Genomic DNA, 7,091 nt, shown 5'->3' with positions numbered 1-7,091 from the left:
GCTATCACTCCCGGAAATTCTCCTATGCGTACTGTTCTAGCCCTTTAAGGGTTCCGAACTCTGTCTCAATCGCACATGCTCGATCCCGGCCTGCTCCCAGGCCTTCCACAATCCGATGCCCTAGGTCTGTATCCCGCCCCGCATGCCCGACACTTGCTCCTATCAGTCCATACTCTAGGCTGACAGAACACTGCTGAATCCCAACAACTAAGCACCCTCAAATACTCATCGATCTCCCGGAGAATTCTCCAATTCTCCCCCACTTGTAGCACTGATTAACAACCAGTGGTCACCATCACCGACCTCCCAGAACAACTCTGCACAAAGAAAACACTTACACGCGGACTGCTTCCCATAAGCATAAACAACCTTAACGAGATCTCACATCAACACCGATTAACCCGCTCGAAAGAAACTCAATCTGCATCTAACCACTCCTCAGAAAGCAGATGCTACCCGACCTTCAAACCAATGCCAGGTTCCCACTAATAACTCTCATGGATGATAACCAACAAAAATCCCAAAACAATAACCCATAACCAAACCACAACCCTCAAAACGACGAATTACCGCATCGAAAACCACTCAAAGATACCAGCACATAAACAATACACCACAAAAATCACAAGATAACAAGATATCAAGAAAGAAACATACCCGCAGCTGCATCCGGCACTGCTCTGACCTCCTCTGCCGCAAGCTGATAAGCCCGACCCTGAGCCCTTGGGAGCTCCGCTCCACCCTGACCTCCACCTGTGATCCTCAAAGTGGCCGGTGCTGGAGCCTGCACCGGTCCCGTAGCAAACTGTGGACAGTTGACCCTCAAATGTCCAACCTGATGACAATGATAACAAATCCTCAAATCCCGAACCGATGCTGACTGCCGACAATCCCTCGCATAGTGCCCCTCCTTTCCGCACTTGCGGCATGCACCACCGAACCTACAAACTCCGGTGTGACCCCTCCCATACTTCCCACAAGCATGGCTGCTCAGATCCCCCACTCTAACATCAACGGTCTTGGACCGTTTCGGCGCCGGCTGCGACTGCACCGGAGCCTGCCTCAGCTCACGCAACTGCAACTCAATCTCTAACTCACGCCGCCTAGCGGCCTCCTGCAACTCCAACAAGGTCTCTCACCTCTGGGTAGACACAAACTGTCTGATATCCCTCTTGAGCATGCTCAGATATCGAGACATCTGAGCCTGCTCCGAAGCAAACTCTGGGCAAAACATCGCCCTCTCAGTGAACATCCTGGTGATCGCAGTCACCGACTCCGAACCCTGCTTCAGCTCAAGGAACTCCTGAGCCAATCTCTCCCTCTCAACTTGCAGAACATAACGAGTGCTGAACATTTCTCTGAACTGATCCCACGAAACTGCAGCCCTCTGCGCATCCGAATATGACCCCGTGGTCAATCTCCACCAATCCTTCGCCTCGAGCCTCAACAGGTTCAGAGCACACCTCACCCTCTAATCAGCAGGGCATGAACACGTGAAGAAACACCCCTCCACGTCTGATAACCACCTCATAGCAACAATCGGGTCCTGAACTCCATCGAATGTGGGAGGCTTCGTATTATCAAAGTCCCGATACTGAAAACCCCGACTAGCTCCTCCCCCTGCCGCTGCTACAGTCGCTGTAGCCGCCGCGGCAGCCGTCTCTGTGAGAGCTGCATAGCGCTCATCAAAATACTCAACCATGGCGGTCTTAATCGGCCCAAACAGCTCTGGTAACTCAGCCCGGAACAACTCAGCAATCTCCTCACGCAGGATCTCACGAATCCTCGCATCCAACTCGCATGTGCTCATCTGACCGATAACCTCGGGCGGTACCGATCCGCCCGGAACTCTCTCTCCTGCTCCCGATCCTGATCCGGATCCACTCTCATCATGCCGCGGAATCGCCATACTGAAAAACACCACACAAAATCTCAGACTCTTCCCACTAACCTGGGATCCAACTCTCTCAACCCAACCCTGGAGATCATGGTTTCCCTGATATGCGTATGGGTCCTGTGCTTTCAGTAGTACGGGCCCATACTACCTTCCACACCTACCCATATTTGTATGAAGTACTACCACAACACCCTAGAGAAACATGCATAACAACTCTCAACCCTCACCACTAGAGGAACACTGGAAATCTCTCACAAGGAAACCCTAGGCTACGGGCATCACAAATCAGGCAACATTATCATGAAATCCTGAAGATCCCTAGCCTATCACTAGCATGCTGTTCTATCAAATCTCAAAAACAAATAAGATGCATGGTATTTTGGGGTTACTTACTGGCTCCAGCTGATCGTACCTCCGCGTCCTCCCTTACTCATTTTGAAAACCATTTTTAAATACTCTTTTTAAAACTCTCCTCGATTTGAGACTGGAGTCACACGAATGTTCCTCCAATTCACTCAAACCAAGGCTCTGATACCAACTTGTAACGACCGAAAAATACAACCAATTTTAACTTTTTCAAAAACAGCTCGATTCCATTAAATCTTTACAAAAAGTTTTTCAATACAAAACATTTAACGTATTCCCAGAATCACATTACTACAAAATCACGAGGAGCGGTACGATCACGCCTTCGCCTTGCCACGGTCTCCTGAAGAACCTGAAAAACATAAAACCACAACTGTAAGCCCGAAAGCTTAGTGAGATATCCCTAAAATACCAACCACTAACACCATACACGCATAACATGCCACAGCATATCAGATCATAGAACAGCCATGCACTTCGGGTCTACTGTGTGACTGGTCCGCCGCACCGGCCTACAGTCCACCTGGTCCACCCTCTGAGTCTAGCCATAAACCTCGAGTCTACAGTGTGATTGGTCCGCCCGCACCGGGCCTTCAATCCACCTGGTCCACTCTCCACATACATCGACTCTGCAGTGTGATTGGTCCGCCCGCACCGGGCCTTCAATCCACCTGGTCCACTCTCTGAGTCTACAGTATGATTGGTCCGCCCACACCGAGCCTTCAGTCTGCCTGGTCCACTCTCCGAACCTCGACACGTCTGGTCCGCTCTCTTGGGGCCTATAGCCTCTCCTGACCGCTCGCTGTTCCTTCGGAACAACCGGTCCGCCCTGGGTATCTTGGCCTACAGCACAAAGCAGGACCCGCCTCAACCCAACTCCAGTCCAAACAACCATGTGCGCATATACATACAATCATATAGAAATTCACAGTCAACAAGCAAATCAAACAGATCACATAACATATCATCATCCTAACCAGGATACCGATCTAACAGGTCACTAGCATAGCATCTCCCTATCTCTCAGGATACCGATCTCAATCAGGTCTCTAGCATATACCACCCTAGCTCACAGGATGCAAACATATCACAACAACAACATAACAACAACTACCCGGATCTCAATCCAATAAGGGCCGGCCTTGGTGCCTTAGACCCTGTTGATATAGTGAGGATAACTCACCTCGAAATTGCCGGCTGCAAGGATAAGATCCCGCTGCTCCAAGCTCCGACACGAACTCCTCCACTGAACACCAATACACTCAACTCAATAAATACCCTTAATTACCAAAATACCCCTGAATGACAACTGGTCAACCTTTGGACAAGGTCAAAGTCAACCCCTGACTGCCTCTACTCGCCGAGTCAACCCGATGACTCGCCGAGTCCCCATACTACGAACTTCCCTCAATCCGCGACCTAACTTGCTGAGTCACCCCGAGACTCGTTGAGTCCAACAACTCTGAGTCCACTCGCCCACAACTCACCGAGTCATCCCTTGACTCGCCGATTCTCGACTCGACCATAAAATATTGGGACTCTTCGACAAGACTCGCCGAGTCCAAGAACAGACTCGCCGAGTCTAAGGCTATCTTCAACCTACTCGCCGAGTTGTTCATACAACTCGCCGAGTTCCAGGCCATCTTCATCCAACTCGCCGAGTTGTTCTTCCAACTCGTCGAGTTCCATCTTATCTTCAAGCAACTCGTCGAGTCCACCCATGTGACTCGCCGAGTACCACCGGTTTGAATCCATACAGAAGCACTCCAGGCCATGCAATTGATCCAAAACATAGATCTAGCCTCCTACAACCCATCCATCACGTAAAGTGGCAAACTTTACGTGAATCCAAAGAGATCTATGCATTTTGCACATTAGGGCTAGGGTTTGGGACATGATAGCTTCACCCAACACTCAACACAAGGACTTTATGCACATTTGGACCATCACCACTCCAGATCTAAGGTAGCAACCTCATATCTAACTTCCAAACTCCAAATCATACCAAGATAAGCTCCCCACAAACCCCATAATGAAGAATCCATAAGAATAACAGCCCAACGACGAGATATTACCTCCAAAGAACGCCCCAACTGCAATGGAATTCGAATCCAAGCAAAGCCCCTTGCTCCAAGCCTCCTAACCTTCAAGATTTCCACAAAAAATGCTTCTCCAAGCTCCCAAATGCAACTAGATCCACTCACATACGAAGTTTAGGGTTTCTGGACTTGAGGATGAGTAAAGAGGCTGGGGGAATGGATGTTATGTTCTTTATATAGGACTCAACTCTGAGAATTAGGGTTTTCTCCACTCAGCGCCTACTCGCCGAGTCCATCTTACTAACTCGCCGAGTCGGCTACTTAACACGCGACCAAGTCGCGACTCTACTCGCCGAGTCCACCCATGGACTCACCGAGTCGCTCTTTCCCAATTTACTCATTTAGCCCTTCAACTCTACTCTTGGTATTTCGGGATGTTACAATAATCCTACATAATTAAACACACCAAGCAAAACGAAAAACAAACAAAAATTTACAAAAAAATGTCTTAGAAACCATGCAAATAAATGAAGAAAAAGGATAGGTAACTCGTCATCTTCTTCATAATGTCCTCCACTTCCTCCTGCGTCACCTCAACTTTCGGCCCATAATTCGTCCCATGTCGGGATATATGTATATGAAGTAGTATATCCCTCCGGGTGTGTGATTTGCATGTATTAGATCATCAAATCAAGGTGCATATTCGAGTAGTTAACACCCCTGGCTAAATTGTCGTGGTACCTACGTATTTTCACATTGTTAGGATTAGGGATGAAAGTGGGTCCAAACCCGGACATGATGGACCCGGACCCGGAAAACCCGGTACCGGTTAACGGGATTTTGTAGAACCGAAAACCGGACCGGTATATAGGAACCGGTTCCGGTTCAGTTCCGGGTATGGTTCCGGGTAAAGCGGGTCTAGAACCGGAAAACCCGGAAACATCAAAGTGGGTAGGTTGCAACCGGATAAAGTGGGTTTAGAACCGGAAAACTGGGAAGAACCGGGATTTTTTGGTAATTACTTACTACTTAGTGGGTTGAACTTTGAAAATTTTCATATTGATATCCCGACTTTGGGGGATTGTAACTCATTGAATATGAAACCAAAATTAACAAAATTATAGTCTAAAATCATGTACAAACTCTAAAATAAACTCTGGAAATAACCGCATGTAAATCCGACTTTAAATGAATGTGATATGCATGTGTTAACATTTTCACATAATAAAAAGTACAAAAACAAATAGCTGAAAAGTTGAAAATTTTCAGTTTTGATATCCCGACTTCGGAGGACTGTAAATCATTGAATGTTAAATCAAAAATGACAAAATTATAGTCTAAAATCATGTACAAACTGTAAACTACAAGTTGGAAAAAACCATATGTCAATCCGACTTCAAAAAAATTAGATATGCATGTTTTAAAACTTTCACCGAATACAAAAAAACTGAAAAATTAAAATTTTACAGCTTTGATATATCGACTTTGGTGGACTGTAAGTCAATGAATATAAAATTGAAAATGGCAAATTTATAGTCTAAAATTATGTACAAACTCTAAAATACATGTTGGAAAAAACCGTATGTCAATCGGAGTTGAAATGAATGAGATATGCATCTTTTAAACGTTTCACAAAAAAACGGTTCCGGGCCTAAAAGTGGTTCTGGTTCCAAAAACCGATTCAGGTTTTTAGACCTGGTTTACCTGGACCCGATGGACCCAAACCCGGATAAAGCCAATTTTTAAACCCGGAACCGGAACCGGTTCTATATATTCCGGTTCTAACGGTTCCGGTTCCGGTCCGGTTTTCCGGTTCTAAATCTCATCCCTAGTAAGGATCCATGGGCATTTCATCTTCTTCGGGGATCACCGCGGGTTCTTCGTGCATGTCATCGGGACATGGCCTTACCTGACGCCCTTGCTTCAGTTGTTCCACCGCATCATCATCGGGAATGGAGAAATGACCACCACCATTGTCTTGCACAATGCGTGCCCTTTTGAATATAAGGCGATTAAAGGCACGAGCTGGCTCTAAAGTTAGAAGATTAGCCTCACTTCTTTAAAATATGCCATAAGACTGGGCTAATTTTGTGATCAACATTCCCCCGCACATTGGTGACCTCGCTCTATCTATTCTCGCTTTTCCGGCCAAGAATTTCACCACATAATGAGGGATATTACAAAAGACCCCCGAAGTAACAATGCACCATACGAAGAAAATATCAAGATTCAGTACCTTGTCCCCCTCCTTTTTCTGGTTGATAGTGAAAGTGACCAATTGATGAATAAGGCGATGAATAGGTGACCGAAGGTCACCTTCTTGTGCGGTTCCGAGAATATAAACTCCATTTGATATCGTGGTCCACCAAGTTGTCTCACTGATGCCTTCCGGAAGATTTTTATTGCACTCATCAAGAAAAACATCAAACCCCCCTCAGCCATAACGTCAGATTAGTCATACAAATCCAACCTCCAAGCGAGCTCTACCAAAATGCACTCCCGTCTTTCACCACCCAAACAAAAAGTCAGATTTTTTGATCATATATTTCACTTCTCTTTATAAACCGAATAGTTGCCAAGAATTCCATACACAAATCTCTCTATACACCGGTTCTTGTAATCTAAAAAGTCGTCTCCAAGCCGTGCATGTAAGTCTAACATTGTCCCCAACAAAAACTCTTATAAAATATGGGTCAAGTGCTTCAACCAAACCAATATCTTGCATCCAAACCCAATATATTTCAATGAATACATGAATTTTTTGTGTTTGTAGCTTTGTTAATCTACTT

The sequence above is a fragment of the Lactuca serriola genome, chromosome 4, assembly GCF_051521515.1.
Source record: "Lactuca serriola cultivar US96UC23 chromosome 4, Lser_US96UC23_V15, whole genome shotgun sequence".
Lineage (NCBI taxonomy): Eukaryota > Viridiplantae > Streptophyta > Magnoliopsida > Asterales > Asteraceae > Lactuca > Lactuca serriola.
This window is presented reverse-complemented; position numbering follows the sequence as displayed.